Genomic DNA, 19,469 nt, shown 5'->3' with positions numbered 1-19,469 from the left:
TGGAAAAGGAGGCCAGCAAACAGTCTTCCATACTCTTCCGGTCCCCTCGAGCAGTGAGGCCTCTGCAGCTCTTTGCTTCCAGCTGGCTTTCCTGCATCTGCTGGCCAAGCCCCCAGGACACCAGAGCTTGCTGGTGTGGCCAAGGACTTCCACCAGGCTCTAACTGGACTTCCACAAATTTTTCCACGAAGGCGTCTCACACTACCATCAAACTTGTATTTTAATATCCAGCAAGATAATCTCCTTTGTTCCTCTTTAGTAGGTCCAGATATGTCATTTGTACACCTTCTGTTGGTCATCAGAGATCAAAGCTGTCCATCAGAGGGTGTAATAAGGGGCAGAAAGAGAGGCCCCAGAAGACTCTAGCGTGCAAGCCGCGGACCATGTCATCGCAAGGTGGCTGAGAGCATTTGCAGGACGGTGTGGGGGGGCCTGCTGGCTGAGAATGCGGCCTGACACGCTCCCACTCCCAGGCTGAGAGCATGCCATACCCTTGAAGCACGGAAGACACGGCAAGAGTGCCATGACGGATTATTCGTATGTGCACGCACCCACACTGGCGTGTGTACATATGTGTCTTCAAGGGGAAATAAAATTTCTGAAACAAATACCATTTTAACAAGTCAGCACTGCACTAAGCCATGCTGCACGGGGTATTCATGTACAGGGAAAGACTGTGGTCACAAGTCATTTTCAGATGTCTACACAGAAAATAAGATGCACTAAGGCACATTTAAATGAAATAATTTCCATGATGCTTGCAAAATCAACCACGTTTTCAACTTGTGAACAGTATAAGCCACTCAAAAGAGATCACAGAGTGTAGACAGTTCTTGAGCTGTTAATTACATTTTAATGTCTGTGACAATTCTGTTTGTGTATTGGACAGACTGTAACTCACAGTTAAGTACATAGTCACATAAATTACAAAGGAATTTATAAAGTAGCACACACAGGTCAGACCCACAAATGTAAATGTACTATTTATAACCTAGAAAGACGCTGGATAAACATCGCAGATTCAACACTTACATCTAGTTATCATTCCCTCCCCCAAACAAAAATGACAGTACGGTTTGCCTTTTCATTCATTTTGTTTGTTTGTTTGCTTCCCACAAGAACAGGAACAACAACGGCAACAAAATTTTGGATGCAAGAAACAGATGGACAATTAGGAACTAACTCAGCCAACACAGTTGATGAGGGAGAATCTTCGAAAGGCTCGGAAATCGGTGGTACCAGATACCTCTGGGCACAGAGTGGGTTGCTGGGGAGGTGGGGGTGGGGTGTCTCTCCCACTAAGCTCAGCATCTCCCTCAACCTAGCAGAAACCCAGAGATTCATTCCCAGAGGAGGGGAAACACAGCGGTTCTGCAGAACCACTGCTATAGGAGTGCTGTGGTTGATCGATATCTACTGAATACGGAGATACCTTCATACAACCCTACCAACTGCTCTCTTCCCATGGTCAAGCTGAGGCCAGTCCAACGGGAAAACTCTATATACTGGAATAGGAGTGGGGGCGTCCTAAATTCCCCTAAACAGCCCACCCAGGTACCTCACCAGTAGATCTTATGGTCAGCAAGCCCTCCTATGGCATTTGGACAAGCAAGAATCATTGGTAGCTGAGGAAAGCCTTCAACAGGAAAACAGAGACCAAAATAAACCAGGAGGCTGGGGGGAGGGGGGGGGGAGGGAGGCAAATTAGAAGGCAATGAAATGATGCAAAACACACTACAATCATTAACATCTCCATAATATAAAAAATAATCGTGAAACAAGAATAGGATTCTATTAAAACAAAATAAAAAAGAACTAAGAAAAGGAAAAAAGAGGGAGAAGCAGGGAGGAAGGAGGGCAGGGGGTGGGGGAGGGGCTTGGAGAGGCCTAGAAAGAGCCTTGCAAATTAAAAATGCAATAGCACAAGGAAGCCTTCCAGAACCGGGAATAAAAAGACAATGACATACAAAATAGTAGAGAAGATCAGTTAGAAGTCTGGTAACTCCAGTATCAGGTGACACAAGTCCTAGAATGAGAGAAGAGGGAAAATTAAGGAGTAAGGGAGATAAAAGAAGTAATTCAAGACATGACCCCAAGGCTGAAAGAGTACACAGGGCAGTGGGTAAAAAGGGATCTAGGTGAAACTGAAGGACAGTGGGGAAAAGGAGGTGCTACATCGGTCAGGGAGTGTGGACAGGCAGCGTCTAGAAAGGCCCCAAGCAAAGAACCAGGAAGCAAGACGAACAGCTTCAGGTCTCCTAACGGCAACACAGGGGCTAAATGACAGTCAAGCAACTGCTTCCAAATTCTAAAGGAAAATCATTTCCAAACCCCTATTCCCAGTCAAGCACTAAGTCACGTATGAGGGTAAAATGAAGACATCTTCAGACATGCAAGATCTGAACATTTTACTTCCCCACAACATTCCTGAGAAAGCTACTGGAGGATGGGCTGCACCAAAAGAAGAAACACACAGAATCCAGGCAACCAGAGATGCAACACAGGAAGAGAGGTGGAAGGAAATTCCAAGATGAAAGTAAGTAAGGGGAGATCCCAGAAGTGTGCACTTGACACAGAGGTAACCCAGGGAGGGCCCGGCCAGCCAGAGAACCCACCAGAGACGCCTCTACAAGATGAAACTGATAACGTACCTGTTGGAACTGAACATCTTACAACAAAAGGCGGGCGGTTGTAACTAATTAAAAATCCTAAGTAGAGTGAGTGGTAAGTACATGTAGAAAAATTAAGCAAAAACCAACTCTTAACTCAGAGAAAAACAAAGAGCTGAGCAGGAAAGGAGAAAAGTTTACTATATGCCTCATTTCTGAATAAGTTTCCCCAGTCTCAATAATGTCAATACAACAGTGAGCAAACCAAAGTCACGAAAAAGCTATACAGGGAGAACGAGCGGGCATGAAGGATCCATGCTTATGATGAGGACAGAGTGAGAAACTGAAGGCAGCAACACAAGTAAGCGTTATTGAAAAATATGGAGGCATCCTCGAAAAAAATCCGCTAACTAAAAGAGTTCAAAGTGGTTGCCTCTGGGGAAGTGAAATGGGGGAAGGAGGGCGGGAACTACTGTTTTTCTACAGTAGATCTTGTAAAACCAGTCTTCGTAAACCATTTACATCTGTAACCTTGATACAAATAAAAACTTTCTTAAAACTAGGCCAAAAGAAAAGATTAAAGACACCACTAGAAAAGTACAGTATCATAAGCCAAAAAAAAATTTTAAAGCCATACTTTATATATTACCATTACTTAGAATCGAGCTAAAAGCCCAAGGGAGGCATTGAGGGTATATTCACTGCTCAAAGCACACTTCTGAAAGACAAGATAACAATTTGTCAGAGAGCGTCCTCTCCTTATCTCCCTCAGAGGGTTGCAAGATTATTAATCTTCAGAACACAAAGAAGTGGAAAACTACAATTCCCAGTATACCCTGCAGCCCATTCAATTACTTTAAGTACATGAGGCTTTGCTATGAGGGAGAAGATTAATTTAAGAAAATACAGAACTAGTTCTCACAAGCCATTTCTAGCGCACTGTGTTCTACAGACATAATTTTTCCATTCTCTACTTGAAGAAAAAAAGGGTAGAAGATAAATCATCTGTTAGGGGTTGCACGTTATTTTTTAGTTACTTTAGAGAACAATCTCAAGATGATGGCACTGAAAGTCTAGAAACACGGAATGTTCAAACCAGGAAGGGTCTCTTTCTTCTCCCTTCTGCAGGCCCCACGCACCCAATTTTGCAGATGAAGAACCAGAGGCTCAGAGAGGTGCCGTGCCCAACCAAAACGCCCAGGAGCTGTGTGCAGCATCACGGAGGTCACGACAGTTCACTTGTCATCCATTCAACAACTGAAAACACATTTTTGGCAATTACTATATGCACACAGAACTGTCCACACTATACGAATATAGAACTGGGGTGGGTATTCATTAACCCACGTTCCATTTGCTGTTCATGCTTTTGGTAAGTCACTTAGTATTTTAGTTGCTTCAGCTCCCCCATCTGTAAAATAAAGAAAACGACTACCCTGTATCTATCCCACAGGGAGGTTTATGAGAACGGAGCAGATACGTTTCTTTAAGATTCTTAAAGGGAAAAAAGGATACGAAATACTCTCTCCACTATCCTCTGATACACAACTAACTGCAACCAAGTCAAACTCAGTATTTCCAAACTCAAATCCATCATCAGTCATCACCATCACCCACAAAATTTGCCTCTCCTTTTGTATTCAGGCTCTTGGCTTGGAGCCAAACTCTTCTCTTCCGTCCAAAGCAGGAATGTGGAGTCATACTACACTCGTCCCCTAGCACCCTGCACCTTCTTACCCCAATACGATCACAGCCTCTGTGCCTCCCGCCCGGTCTCCCTTCTACACAGATTTACAGCAACCTGTCTTGGCCCCTTCAGACTATAACAGAATTATCATAAATCCAGTGGCTTATAAACAACAGAAATTTATTTCTCACAGTTTTGGAGGCTGGAAAGTCCAAAATCAAGTCACCACCAGCAGATTCAGTGTCTGGTTCATAGGCAGCCACCTTCTCATGGTGTCCTCGCATGGTAGAAGGGGCCAGGGAGCTCTCTGGGCAGCTCTACAGAACACTAATCCCATTCGCGAGGGCTGTGTCCTCAGGACCACACCCCAAGACCCCTCCTCCTAAGACCACCACACTGGGGTTTAGGATCCAACATATGAATTTTGTGGGGACACAAATATTCAGTCTCACCCCTTATTGTCCCTACCATACAAATCCACCGGGGTCCTACTTTACTCTGCTCGGAACAGGTTGTTCCCCATCTCCAGGTTCTCTCCATTTCAGTCCTTCTTCCTCATCAGGCAGTGGGCAGAAAATGACCTACCTAAAATGCTAGTTTCAAGGTTCACCCCTCCTCCCCCCTTGAACTAGAAAGGCTCCATATTGCTTACAAGATCAAGTCAGGCCTCCCAGCTTGGCATTCGGAGTTCTCTGGGACCCAAGCCCATCTTCCAGTATCACCTCAAGTGAGCTACTCGCATGCAACTCAGGGCAGGTCCCTCTAACAAGCAAGACTGCCTGGCCCCCCGACCCTGCCCCCTGGTGCTGCCCTTTCCACCTGAGACACAAGGCCCACCTTTTAAGTGACTTATTCATCTTATGAAACTCAACTCATCATCTTGAACTAAGTCGTCCCCTCTTCACCTGCCTCCTCACAAGACCATAAACCTCCCGGGGTAAGGAAGTCGCTTAGTCAAAACTGAAACTGCTGGGCCCCAGCACCCAGGTGGGCACAGAGCAGGCATTCGACAACGCGGAAGCAACCAGGACCTCACGGGACAAGATGTGCAGACTCAACGAATAGTCTACGTTCACCGCCTCCTTGCCTTTCTTCGTTCACTCCTCAAACCACTGTGATTTAGCTCTATCAAATCACAGCCAAAAAAACCAAAAAAATCTCTGGCCACTTCTTAATCCTTCTTTCTTCTTGACCCTTCCATGGCACTGGACGTCGCTGGCCATCTACGCTCCTCTGTACCGGCCCCACCCCCATCTCTCTCACGGCACAACTCTCGGGTGTTCGTCCCATTGCTCTGCCTTCTTTACCAGGCTTGCTCACTATCTCCTGTTTTGCCATTACCCCTTAAGTACCTGGGTAACAAGGTTCGTCCCTCCTCTTTTATTCTCCTTAGGCAACGCACATCCTTTCCTGGGGCTTCTACTATAAACCCACCATTGTGATTCTCAACCCCAGGTTACACAGGGTCAAGGACCCACCCAAGACAAAGTAAAATAAACCTGCTGGGGATGGGCTCACCATGTACATTTTATGTTAAAGTTTCCCAATGGATTCTGAAGAGATGCCAGGACTAGAACCACTGAGCCACACAGTAACCCCAGAACGGAACCTCACATTTCTCTCTCAGCATCCACAACTCCCCTGACCCTCTTTCCCCCTGCCCATTGACCACTTCCGCTTCCTGCAGGCTCCCACCATAAAACCAAAGTCACTACCTTCTCTCAGATCTGCTGCCCCTCCTGGATTCCTGCATCTCTGTAGCGACATCTCACCAGGTGCCCCAAGGCCCTCCCTTGCCTTGCCTGATACTGGTAACTAAGATCCGTGTATTCAACCTATTAAACGCACCCTGGACCAAGCGCTACCCCTCCAGCTCTAGTAGGGTCACACTTATCATTCCCCCTTCTTCCACTTTCCACATCTTCTGACTTACGGGTCTCCTTCCGACATACAGATCTCCTCATTCCTTCCCAGCTTAAAACTTCCCACAATAACAGAAAGCGCTCTTATTTATTTCAAATTGAGACAGGGAGCAAGAGAGAGAGCACGCATGCAGCAGAGAGGGGCAGGGAGAGAGAATCTCAAGCAGGCTCCATGCTCAGTGTGGAGCCCGACGCGGGCCTGGATCCCACGACCCCAGGATCACCACCTGAGCCGAAATCAAGAGCTGGACGCTCAACAGGCTGAGACACCCAGCCCAGGTGCCCCACAAAGAGCTCCTATTTAGATAGGGTGAAGTTCAAATTTCTTGGAACGGTACATAAGACCATTCCCATTCACCATCTTTCTCTCCTCTTCCTTCCCAATCCAAACTTGTATCACCTTCTCCAACGTCTTTAGCCCTAGGAGAATCACGCTGCTCTTCGACACAGCATATAAGTTTAGGATCATAAAACACCAGATATACTGTTTCCACTGTGGAGAGTGTGACCCACACAGGGGTGTCTGGGTGGCTCGGTCGGTGAAGCATCCGACACTTGATTTCAGTTCAGGTCATGACCTCAAGGGTTCGGGAGTTCGAGCCCCACACGGGCTCCATGCTGACAGTGCGGAGCCTGCTCGAGATTTTCTCTCTCTCCCCCCCCCTCTCTGCTCCTCTCCTGCTCGTTCTCTCTATATAACAAATACTTAAACTTTAAAAAAAAAAAAAAAAAAAAAGAGTAGGATACGCTCGCACGCACGCAGACACACAGTCCTATTATTCTCTCACTAAAGGTCAGTTTAAATGTGACCTACCTTCCTGTCAGGCCTACCCACTTCAGCCTCCATAAAATCCCTATATCCCCCCCGCTCTTCTATATATAAACCTCTATCACACTCATGACCACACCATGTAAGATTATTGACACAGCTGCTCTCTGGCTCTCCATTTGTTCTCAGAGGCCTAGAACATACGTCTTTTTTCCAAAGCAAGTTTTTGTGACATTAGAGAAATTATAAAATGTGGCTGAACCACAGGCAAATACCCTGGCACAGACAGGGCGCTCAGACAGACAACGCTTTTTTCTGAAGAGACAGATTATCACACGCTAGGAAATACCAAAGAGAGAGAGAAAGAGAAAATATCTGCTTTCAGCCCACTGTTTTAATTATGAAAAGCAGAGAATGCTGTTCCTCAAAAAATCAATCACTGACAAGTTAACTAACCATCTTTTGCGGGAATTACTGAATACTCCATTAAATGGAAGTCAGAACCAGAATTTTTCCAACTGAAGACTGAAATTCTTTACTTCTCCTGACAGTCATCCCCAAGTAAATAAAAGGGTAGAAACTATGGTCTTCAGCTTGGGATGGGTGGTAGATAATAAACTTGCAGGAAAATCAAAATTTACAGCCGTGGACTACAGGAAGACTATCATTTTATCTTACTACCTTTTTATTGGCATAAGTCCCATTTTCTAATGGTCTTCTTGTTCCTATTAGAAATTATGGGCAGTTTACACTAACAGGCTTCCGTCATGTTTCATCTCCAAATCCTACTGTGGCTGTTCATTCCAATCAAAACCAAAATAGATCAATTTTTGAGATTAAAAAAGGAGGGACATTAAAAATATAAATTACGTTTCCTTTCGGTCAGAACCGCCATCTTCCAGTAATTCGCGAAAATGACCAACACAAAGGGAAAGAGGAGAGGTACTCGCTATATGTTCTCTGGGCCTTTTAGAAAACATGGAGTTGTTCCTTTGGCAACATACATGCGAATCTACAAGAAAGGTAATATTGTGGACATCAAGGGAATGGGCACTGTTCCAAAAGGAATGCCCCACAAATGTCACCGTGGCAAAACCGGAAGAGTCTACAGTGTTACCCATCATGCTACTGGCATTGTCGTAAACAAACAAGTGAAGGGCAAGATTCTTGCTAAGAGAACTAATGTACGTATTGAGCACATTAAGCACTCCAAGAGCTGAGATAGCTTCCTGAAGCGTGTGAAGGAAAGTGATCAGAAAAGAAGGAAGCCAAGGAGAAAGGTACTTGGGTTCAACCGAAGCGCCAGCCTGCCCCACCCAGAGAAGCACACTTTGTGAGAACCACTGGAAAGGAGCCTGAGCTGTTGGAACCCATTCCCTATGAATTCATGGCATGATAAACGTAAAAAAAATAAAAGACTTCAAGACTGTTAAAAAAAAAAAAAAAAAAGACAGAAAAAAATATAAATTACACAAGCAATCCAAAATCCTTCCGATATGATCTATAATAAATTTTGAACATCAAATAAGATTATAAAGAACTATTAAATCATTAAATCTATGCTATACCAACTTCAGAAAATGAAATTTGTGAATATAGCATTAAAAACTTGTAAAAAAGCAAATTCTGCATAAGAAAATGTATCCATAAGTATGAGTGTTTTTATTCATTCATCTCACTTATGCCATAGACGTGGCTAGAGACTTAATGAGCAGGAAGGTTAAATGCTGAATGCTTTCACGGTTTATCAGATTCTCAAATTTGCAGCAGTACTGTGCCCCAGCTCTTAAAATTAAACAATCTCTCCCTATGCCCCCCCTTTAAAAATTAGGATAAGACCAAATGGCTGAAACCAGTCCTGCTGTATGCAGTTATGTAACTAGACAAGAAGGGTGTGAAAGTTTGAATGAAAATATTCGAAGTGACAGCTTTCCACCTTAGTCTTGCCGTGCCCTCTCCAAACTGCAGGGAGCAGATGGTAATTTTCAAGCACATTTAGACCAGGCTTGGAAGGACAACTCAGTGATAAAGAAGTAACTGCAAAGGGGAAGGGGGGGGGGGAACCCACATGTTTTGCAACCTACAGTTTTTAATCTAGAAAAGCTTTAGAATCGGTTCACACAAACGGAAAAGCTGCCATACGCACAGTTCCATATAAAAAATGCTGGTGTATAAATTACAGAATAAATTTTTAACAGTTTCCTTTTCACATTTGCACTATAGTGTGCCAGTAAATACTGGAATGTTTAAGGTGGGAGGGGGGGGGCACCCGAACGTCAAATCTAAATATTATATAAGTCACTAAACAAGGCATACTCACTCTTCCCTGCTCTCAGTCTCGTCATGGCCAAAAACCAAGGCAATGGGTGACAATGCCATTGGCATCAATACCAGTACTGCTCTCCAGCATGATGGCACATCAGGTTTAAGGCCAAAAGTTTAAAGGATAACAGAAAAGAAATAAATTACACATTTTTTATTCATTTTCATTACAAGTGCAAGACTGACTCCTGTACTGGTTAAGGGACAGAAAGCTCTCTGCCTCTTCTTCTCTTCAAACCACACTAAGAAAGAAAATGAAAGCAGTTCCAGAACAGGTGACCAGCACCTTTGTTAGGGCCCCTCTCCCAACTCTAGCTCCACCTTGAATTTCCAGTTCAAAGAGAAAGTTCAGGAAAAAAGCCCTCCTTCGCACGACAGCCTAGGGAGGCAAACAAATAACAACGCTCGTGAGCAGGAGGGCCTGGCGGAACCCCCACACCAGAAGTTTGGACCCAGGCCAAGGCCACACCAGGGCCTCTGCTTCTACCCACTGGGCCACCTGTCCTTTAATTTCAAGTGGCTTATGCCTGGCATTTAAGCTTCCCAGGAGTTACATACTGCCTCTACATGGGGAGGAGACTAGGGTTCTAAACACTCCTGAAATCGTGGGGGATGGAAAGAGAGCAGCTGGGTTTGTGGTCAGAAAACCCAGGTTCAGCTTTTGACACTTCGGAACTGTATAACCTTGGGAATGTTACTTAACCTACACCTCAACCTCCTCATCTGGAAAACGGGAATACCCCCGGCACTATGCAGCAGGCCTGTGACGAGGTTCAAGTGAGATTACAGATGTAAAAGCCCTTAGCAAATGGCACTAATCTTACTAAGGCAACCTTCTAGTTGTTCTCATACTTCAAGCAAGCCCAGGGCAGGAAACAGAAGTTTCCCTCCATCACAGTGGCCCTCCACAGGACTCCCACAGATTCAACCATTGGCTTTTCTGGGCCATTACAACTTTGGAGTAAATTAGAAGTCAGAGACCCCAAATTTCTATCTCTTGGCTATTCAGTTTAGATAACTGCATCAATCATTTTTTTCTAATCCCCCCCCTCAAGTTTCTTCCCCTTACATTTTATGCTACAGTTTCAACAAAATATGACTGACACATTTTATGAAGCAAACCAGTGAGTTTTTTTTTAAGCAATAGGGGTCCCTAGATCTAAGCATTTTAAAAGCTGACATCATTTGCTTGACATCATGAGAATATACACATATACACACACCTACAATGCAATAAATGGGCTATATATATGGCTATAAGAAAGCCAACCAGGAGCATCGTCTTAAGAACAGGACCCAACGTGTAATGCTGGGGAGATGGCTTGACAAAGTGGCCAAGAGTCTGAAGCAGCACTAATTGAATTCAATTCCACCTTATTCACTGCGAGTACTGGGCAATGTTACTTAATCTCTCTGTGCCTTAGTTTCATCATCTGTATATAATGAGATAGCAGTATATACCTCAAGGAACCGCTGTGAGGTTGAATGAGTTAATACATGCAAAATACTAAAACAGGCATGTGGCACACAGTGGGGTGTTGTGTTTATACCATCATTTAGTGCGTCCTGAAAAGTGTAGATCATATGATCATCATATACACATATATGATGTGTTCTATACATTCACATAGCTGAATGTACTTGTGTAAGCATACACACATCTTTCCATGTGGAATCTGCAATAAATTCATTTAGGTTAACATTAAGCAACATAAGCTGAGTGTTTGCTCTGTGCCGGGCACTGTTCTAGGAGGTCAATACATATGAACACGATTAATCCTCATAATAAGCCAACAAAGAGACTAAGCTCCAGAAAGACCCCAGACCCACTATCTTACTAACTATCTATAATCAGTCTACATGGCCACAGTTACAATCACAACACATGAACACAGATTACATAACCAAATTTTTTCCCTATAAATTTGGTAAGAAAACCATTGTAGTCTTTATTTTCATATTATTTTCACAAATTGTCTTGTTTATAAAAATATCATAGCATCTCTAAGGATCCAAGAGAGAGTAGCCAGCTGGTTCCTATATTCCAAAGCCAACTGCTCAGATATAAATCAATGGATTATATATTCCCATTTCCAACTGTCGGATTTCAAACAGATAAATACACTCATGCACACTCACATATCAGATTTAGGGCTCCATTTGAAAGGATAGACTCTTTTGATGAACTTAAGGTTTCATGGTTTTAACCAATACTCATATAGCTAACTTAGTGCTTGACTTGATTATTAACTTTTCACCTTAACAGGATTTATAAAATGATTATTTTGCAACTTTTATCAGAAACACTGCCTACAATAGGTGATATTTTGTCAAAACAGAGAACTAAAAATAAAAATAACCATACAGTTTAACCAAGTGACTACTCATTGGTGAAATAAATACCAGTTAAACCAGGACAACATATGAAACGCACAAAAGAAACAGGTCGGTGTACTGTTTACCGTAATCACACGCTTCTATTTTAACATACGTGTTCCACAAATGAAACAGCTTGTATTCTACAGAATGGAAACCTGTATGCACTTGTATATAGCAATATTTTTGTAGCCAAAGTTCACTCTCAATGTCAATTCAGGCTTAAATTCCCAGCTTTTGAAAATGAAAGAGCAATTTGCTTATTAACTTTTTAAAGTGCCATCCACACTTCCTGAAAGTTTACTGCTAATTCTGAATAATAATTTAGATATTATTCTTTCCAAAACTAGATATTATTCTTTAATCTCCCTGACCCATGTTCATTTATCCCTCCATGTTAAAGTGAGCTGACCCTGAAAACGTTATCATAGCTTGGATTTTACCTTTCACGCATGTTCCATTCCATAGGAGAAGCACCTATCCCACTCCCAACAGCCCTGAGCTAGTAGTTTATCAATAAAAGCCTTGTCAAATGGCACAACATGACAAAAAAAGTGTCTAGTATGAAAGAAACAAAAGCCAATGTTACCACCAAACACATTTTGCTAATTTATTCTGATGATCCTGTTTTTGTTTTAATTATTTATGGTAATTATGGCAGTTAATGTGCTGTAACATTTTCGCAAAAGAAATGAACTCTCAATATCATAAAACCTCCCCAAATCTTTCACTGTTTCATCTGCGTCCAACACACTCAAACACAACAACTAGATGACATCGTGTTAGTTGACTTCCAGAGTCTGAACCAATTCTACGTTAACGGGATCATTTGGAGGGTGGAGAGGGGAGTTGAGTCCTCAATCATTTACATCAGTAAGATCCAAAGCACAGGGAATAGAATAGTCTAGATTTCCTCAGTCCTGAAACAATTCTGTCAATTCTGAGATCTACCCACACCGTCTGCCTTGGGTCTGAAGAGGCTACTTAATAAGCCTGAAAAAATGAACCACTCAAAACTTCAGCAGGGTCTGCTACTCCCATCATCCCTAACCCCTGCCTCCCACCACCCACCCCCCCCCCCGACAAAGTGTCTCTAAACTGCCTCAGGTATGGGTGGTAAGGATTTCCACAGAAAATCCACAAATAAAAATTAACACTCACTCAAGCCCAAAGAAAATAGCCATTTCAAGTTCATTCTAGCTCATCATGGCAATTGTGTTCAATTGTTAATTAAAGAAAAGAAAGGAGAGAAAAGAAAAGAAAAGAAAAGAAAAGAAAAGAAAAGAAAAGAAAAGAAAAGAAAAGAAAACTGGGAAAGGGGGTACTAGTTAGCTAACTAGCTCTGGTTCACAAAGTAAACTGTTAATGCCATAATTCACAACTCGCTGAAGAACCGTATGTTTTGTGAAAACATTCATAATAACATTTTCACACACACACACACACACACACACAAATGTGTGTGGGGGGGGGTGTGGTTTCCAGTGAGTTCTACTGGTAAATTCTTTACAACTATCACCTCATTTAACCCTCATAAAAACCTATGGAGGCAGGCAATAATAAATATCAAGCTCATCTCACAGAAGGAGGAACCATCTCTCAGGTTAAGACTGAGCTTGAGAGCTCAAAAGCAAACAAGAAGTGCCTGTGTCATGAGGGTGACACAAGATAAGACAAGAGCAACTGTCCCAGCAAGTCAAAAGAAATCAGACCTTTGTCCTACCACAAAATGCCTCCGTGGAAGAAGAAAGCAGCAGGTTTCCAACAGGCTCCAGCTGCACCCTATCCCAACCCACAGGGCGACCTGAAGGTAAAACCAAGGCCTCCTTGGAAAGGAACAGCAGGCCCCAAAATGACCAACTTTGGGATCCACCATTAGGACTCATTATCATGCCCTGAGTGGAAAGAAAAGTCATCCTTAGGACAATGTTGGGACTCTGAAAAAAGCGTCAAGACCGTCTTAAAGAATATATCAAAGTATTTCAAATCACTTTCATATAGACTTTGATCTAGTCTCACAACACATTAGGATACAGGCTGATTGAAGAGCTATAATTCCAATGTGTTAGGATCTAAACCTGGAATTCTGAAATTCTAATCTCTAATCCAGTCCTCGAGCTCTAGAAGATTATAAAGTACCACCCTATGCCATGGTCCTGCTTACTCCGTCAGTCAAACAGATTGCCTATGTGCAAATGATGCATACAGCACATCCCTCAAAGTAACATTAAACGTTTCTAGGCATTACCCCTCCTATCGGCATCATAACAAGATCCCCCTGCATCTTACAGCAAGCTCAGAAAGGCATAAGGAACGTTTCAGTTTTCAAGCCTAAATCTGTTTGGTAACCCTCTCTTCCTCTGTTCTCCCAATTATGTGGGGAAGGAAGAAAGAGGGAGTATAAAAACTAAACTATAAATGAAAAGCGAGAATCTAGTTTCCAGGAAAGTCTTGTCTCTGGGAACACTAATGATTATATCTGAAAGCTCTAAAACACAGTAAAGCATGGCTCACGGGCAGAGGAAAATAGAAGTCATTAGCTATTAATAGAGCCAGAGAGTCAATTGTTATAATTAAATCACAGTTTAACCTTCTGCGTAATTCTGATTTAGTCTTGACATGTTTCCTTGTGGTCAGTTTTGGAAAAACAACTGCTAATGGTACAATGTTTGGTTCAGAGAGAAAAAAATGACATCCTTCTAGCTAGAAAAGAACCATAGGCTTAGGGGTCTAATTTTAATAAAAACATTGTATCAATGAAGTCCAATCACTGGCTCCTAAGTTTTTTAAGTGAAGAGAGACTTAAACACAGAAACAAACTAAATGTGAGGTGCCTGGGTGGCTCAGTCGGTTAAGCGTCTGACTTCAGCCAGGTCACGATCTCACGGTCCGTGAGTTCGAGCCCCGCGTCGGGCTCTGTGCTGACAGCTCGGAGCCTGGATCCTGCTTCGGATTCTGGGTCTCCCTCTCTCTCTGCCACTCCACCACTTGCGTGCTCACTTGCTTGCTCGCTCGCTCTCTCTCTCTCTCTCAAATATAAACATTAAAAAAAGAAGAAACTAACTAAATTTATGAAGGCCACTGCAAATTGAACAAAGGAAACATTCTCACTCAAAGTCCCTCCATGCTAATGCCGAGATAAAGAGTAGAAACCGAACTTCCCCCAATTTGGAAGAAAATATGTAAATAGCAAGTATTTACACAACTGGAAGTGTCCCTTTTCTAGACTAACCCAACTTAAATGTAACAATTCGAGGTAACAACGCCTCTGTAATACCTAGAGAAGAAGCATTTCCTGCCAATCTGGCTAAAGTCATTTAGCTAACTACCTTTAAGCCTCAGATTTTCTGAAAAGACAAATCAGCTCTGAACATGTGCTGGGCTTTTTCATTATTTCAGTATTCTACATGAAGGACTCAATCGATAAATACTCAAATAAATTAACTGGGTAAGAAGTTTACTGCACTTAGTCATGCGAATGAAGTAGTAATTTCAACTAACAATCTTTGCAAAATTCCATGTTACATTGTACAGGCCCAATTCAAACCCACTCCTGACACCCTACAGCTATAAATTATCTCTGGAGCCTGAAAGGGAAAGACAGGCCAGGTCGGAAATAGCATAACAGTTGGACAGTTCCAGCTTACAGAAAGCAAACCCTGCAATAACCTAGACCCACAGCCTTCAGAAGTCTAATCCACTGTCGCAAAGAGAGAAAAAAATCCTTTCCAAAGAACACTCTTCTTTAAAAAATACACTCTTTATTTTTACTTCTTAAGTATACAATTAAATATGGGAACGTCAAAAGCAAACCAGAAAACAGAAGCTGCAAAATAACAAGGAACGAGCCGAACCCTTAATGGTCGGATGGTGTTTGGAGAACAAAGAGGGTGTATGTTTCCTCTTCAAAGTCAGAAGTTCTGGGTCCCCATTCCAGGCTTCTGAAGACCGAGGAACAGTCCCTGCTGCTGGAGGGGGCTCTGGTATCCACAGAGAAGCCAAGTATCTGATTCTTTCCCTATGTAATAGGAACACTCAAGGAACCAGAGCTCGTGCATTGCAACATGGTAATAATAACATACCCACACAGAATGTGTGCTAAACAGTGCCCTGGGCTGTTAATAAAAATTTGTTAAACGTGTATGCAAAGTTCTAGAGATTCATACAAAACCCTGTTAGCCAGTTTTTAATATCTGGGTAGAAGGATTATGGAGGGGTTTTTATGTCTATACTTGTTACATTATCTGGATACTTTACAGAAAACACCAATCATTTCTCCTGTCAGAAAAAAAAAAAAAATTAAGCCGATTTTCCTTTTTTCCATTTTTTAATTCAATGTGGCTTTAAAGAAGGGATAAGTTTAACATCTTCAACCAGGTCAGTGGCATTCTTTCAAATATGCCCTCTGAGCCCCAGACCACTTACAAAAAAAAAAAAAAAAAAACACCAAACAAACAAAAAATAAAACGGAACAAAACAAAAAAACCACAGAACAGTTGTAATGACCACAGCAGAACCAGTTACTGGACAGACACGTGCCTTAAATGAATAACAATGAGTATGCAATTCTTTCTACTTGGGGCGCCTGGGTGGCTCAGTTGGTTAAACAACTGACTTTTGATCTTGGCTCAGGTCATGATCTCACAGTTCAGGGGATCAAGCTCCACGCTGGACTCTGTGCTGAAAAGTGTGGAGCCTGCTTGGGATTCTCTCTCCCTGCCTCTCTCTCTCTCTCTCTAAAGACATAAATTTAAAAAACGAACAGTTTTTACTCAGCAGAAATTCTGAAATATTAGGTATAGCTTTAATTTTCAGGAAGAAAAAAATACTTTAAGTTCTGGCGTTAAATATGTATTTGCGGAACTGTACTAATTACAATGAGAAGCTACTCTGTGATTATTAAAAACGACTAGACTTTACGTTTAGGGTGAGGGATTGTTAACAGTTCTTCCGTTCACCCTACTCTACCTCACATGATTTTGCACACTTGCAGGCACTTACGGCTTAGAATGCCAATCAAATCCCCAACTACCTAGGGTCAGAAACTCAGTCAGACTTTGTGGAGCCCTTTACACAGAATAGTGTTCACCAGATTACTGACCAATGGGCACTGTCCACCTTCTAGACTTTAATTTAGCTATTGTTGGACTACAACATCAAAAAGAACTCAAAAGCAAAGAACAAACTCAAAGAAGTTTCCTAACATTGTAGGGTACAGTACAGATCACCATACGGAAGGAACTAATGTTCACACTAAACAGACCATATTTCTCCATTTATTAATCAGCTATTATAAAATACAAGCAAAAGTTTTAAATTTTAAAACCTATTTCAGGTAAAGCTTTTCAACTGCAGATTAGAAACCAAATGAGAAAGTCAAATGACGAAAACATCCATTGCCAAACAAAAACAAATCCTGAAAGATTCTCCCCCTACCCCTCCAAACTGCAGTTTACCTAGAGTCTTATGTTTGCTAATACAGTAAAAGGATACTTTTTAAAAAGCAGAAAACCAGGCAAAGTTGAGTTCTGGGGTTTTGAATGTCTTCCTCCTGTTACAGGAAAATAAACCCTGGCCCTCTGACCCTCCCCTTTCACTTCTAGGAAATTTATCTTGAAGAAATACTTTCACAAGGATTCACGGTAAGAGAGCACTCTTTGCAACATCATATGTCACAGTAAAATATTGGCATCAGCCCAAATATCCCTCAGTCGGAAATCTGGTTAAATAAATGACGATATAGCCACACAAAGGAATACGGCGCGACATTCTCTAGATAGGGACAGCGCAAACACAAAAGAACACGTCTGAGATACAGTAAGTGCGGAAAGCAAGTTAAAGGAGAGTATGTGTAACATTATACCGTTTTAAAACTTTATTTAGAAGTACATACAAAAGACTTACTATCTCTGAAGAGAGATTTCAGAGAATTTTTAGGCTTTTATAATTTCTGCATTAAGCATTTCCAGAAAGTGTTTAATCTCTGACAAGTAGTACTTTATGATGGGGGGGGGGGGGTGGAGAGAGAATAGAACTTATTCCCCTCCTTCCCCCCAAAATGTGACGTTCAGCAGTTTCCTGGAAACACAGCAGAAACACTTGTAGTTGTGTGCACCTAATTTATTAAAAAACACCACGTGCGACGAGATTTGGAAGCGGTCCCTGCTCGTTCAGCCTCCGAACCCCCTTGAAGTTACGAATATAAAAGACATTAAACACGGGATTGTTTCTACGGATTTCCCGGCCTACAAACTAAGGAATCCACAATATGAATTTACAAAAGCCACTTACGTGTTAGAGACAGTTCCTCCGAGAGAAAACTACGTACGCGGTTTCTCTTGGGAATTCCGTCCTGAGTAAGAATGCTAGGGTCCGGGATCACCCGAGCTGCCACGATAACAATACGGAAGTTCATACTGGCCAGCAACAGAGGGTCTCCAATCTAACCATAAACTTCTCCAGCACCCTCAAGATTTCCCAGCACTGTGTCCCCACCTTCTCTATTTTCAGAAAAAGTGAGGCTTCGAAGTGGGAGGGCGGTAGTTACGCACAGGGCGGCACGTAGACTGGCACAGGTCCTTCCTTGCACACCAGCTTTGATGCACGTAGGTAAAACGTTCTCTCCCGGGGATCGGCAGCCCTGTGTTGAGGAGCTGTGTGCTAGAACTGGTCCAGCACCACCGGCTCAAAGACAGCCGTGCAAGGATACTTCGAGTTGTGACACTTTGGCCAGAAACAGCCACAGGAGTGTCACAAAAAGGCCAGCAGTGACGTTTCAGCAAACCGGGTGTCAAAAAGGTGCCCTCGTGCATTTTTAATTCGCCAGAGAAAGCCAGCAATTGTCCTTCAATCATCAGTGTCAGGGCCAATGACACGGCTTCCCTGCCTTCCTCGGGGTCCACAGGAACTGTTACAATTGGCTTACCATCTACACGCTCCTTAAAGGCTTTAACAAAACAAAACAAAACGGAACACCTCCCCTCCCTAACCCACACAGATATTTGTGTTTTTCTTCTCTTTCCCCTTCCATCAAGTAATAAGAGAGGAGGGAAAAAATTAATGTGACTGTCTGCTCCTCAGGTCAGAAAAACATACAAAGACAGTTAAGAGTTCACACAAAGCAGTGTTTAAATTTTGACTCTTCGGAACTGCGTATATGCAGAAGCTTCTATAAGTTAACATTCTGCTATTTAATATTTTTAAATCTTCACACAAGATCACACATTATGACTGACTGAAGGCTATGACCTGAAAATTGGTTTTTTTTATTTTTTTATTTTATTTTTTTTAATGTTTGTTTATTTTTGAGTGAGTGAGAGAAAGAGAGAGAGAGAGAGAGAGAGAGAGAGAGAGAGAGAGACAGAGTGCGATCAGGAGAGGGGCAGAGAGCGAGGGAGACACAGAATCTGAAGCAGGCTCCAGGCCCCAAGCTGTCAGCCCAGAGCCGGACACGGGGCTCAAACTCACGGACCATGAGATCACGACCTGAACTGAAGTCCACAGCCCAACCGAGCCACCCAGATGCCCCTGAAAATTATTTTTAATGAAAATTCTATAACATTATTCCTCAATTCACCAAATTCCTTACCAGTGTTTAATAACAAAACAAAGCAATGTATCAATGACATTTATTACTTTAACCCTACAGGGTTTTTTTCAAAGTTTATTTATTTTTGAGAGAGAGAGAGAGAGAGAGAGAGAGAGAGAGAGAGAATGAATGAGTAGGGGAGGGGCAGAGAGAGAGGGAGACACAGAATCCAAACAAAGCAGGCTCCAGGCTCAGG

General features: G+C 42.5%; 1 protein-coding gene and 1 pseudogene across 14 annotated transcripts in view; one reads left to right on the top strand and one right to left on the bottom strand.

Annotated features, from left to right (window-relative positions):
- ARID1B (AT-rich interaction domain 1B) overlaps positions 1-19,469 on the bottom strand; it is a 454,520-nt gene that overhangs the window by 356,323 nt on the left and 78,728 nt on the right. The gene's annotated exons all lie outside the window — the stretch shown is intronic.
- LOC123609214 lies at positions 30-8,415 on the top strand (annotated as a pseudogene).

Source organism: Leopardus geoffroyi, chromosome B2 (genome assembly GCF_018350155.1).
Source record: "Leopardus geoffroyi isolate Oge1 chromosome B2, O.geoffroyi_Oge1_pat1.0, whole genome shotgun sequence".
Classification (NCBI taxonomy): Eukaryota; Metazoa; Chordata; class Mammalia; order Carnivora; family Felidae; genus Leopardus; species Leopardus geoffroyi.
Note: the sequence above shows the minus strand (reverse complement) of the source record. Positions and strands in the feature narration are given on the sequence as shown.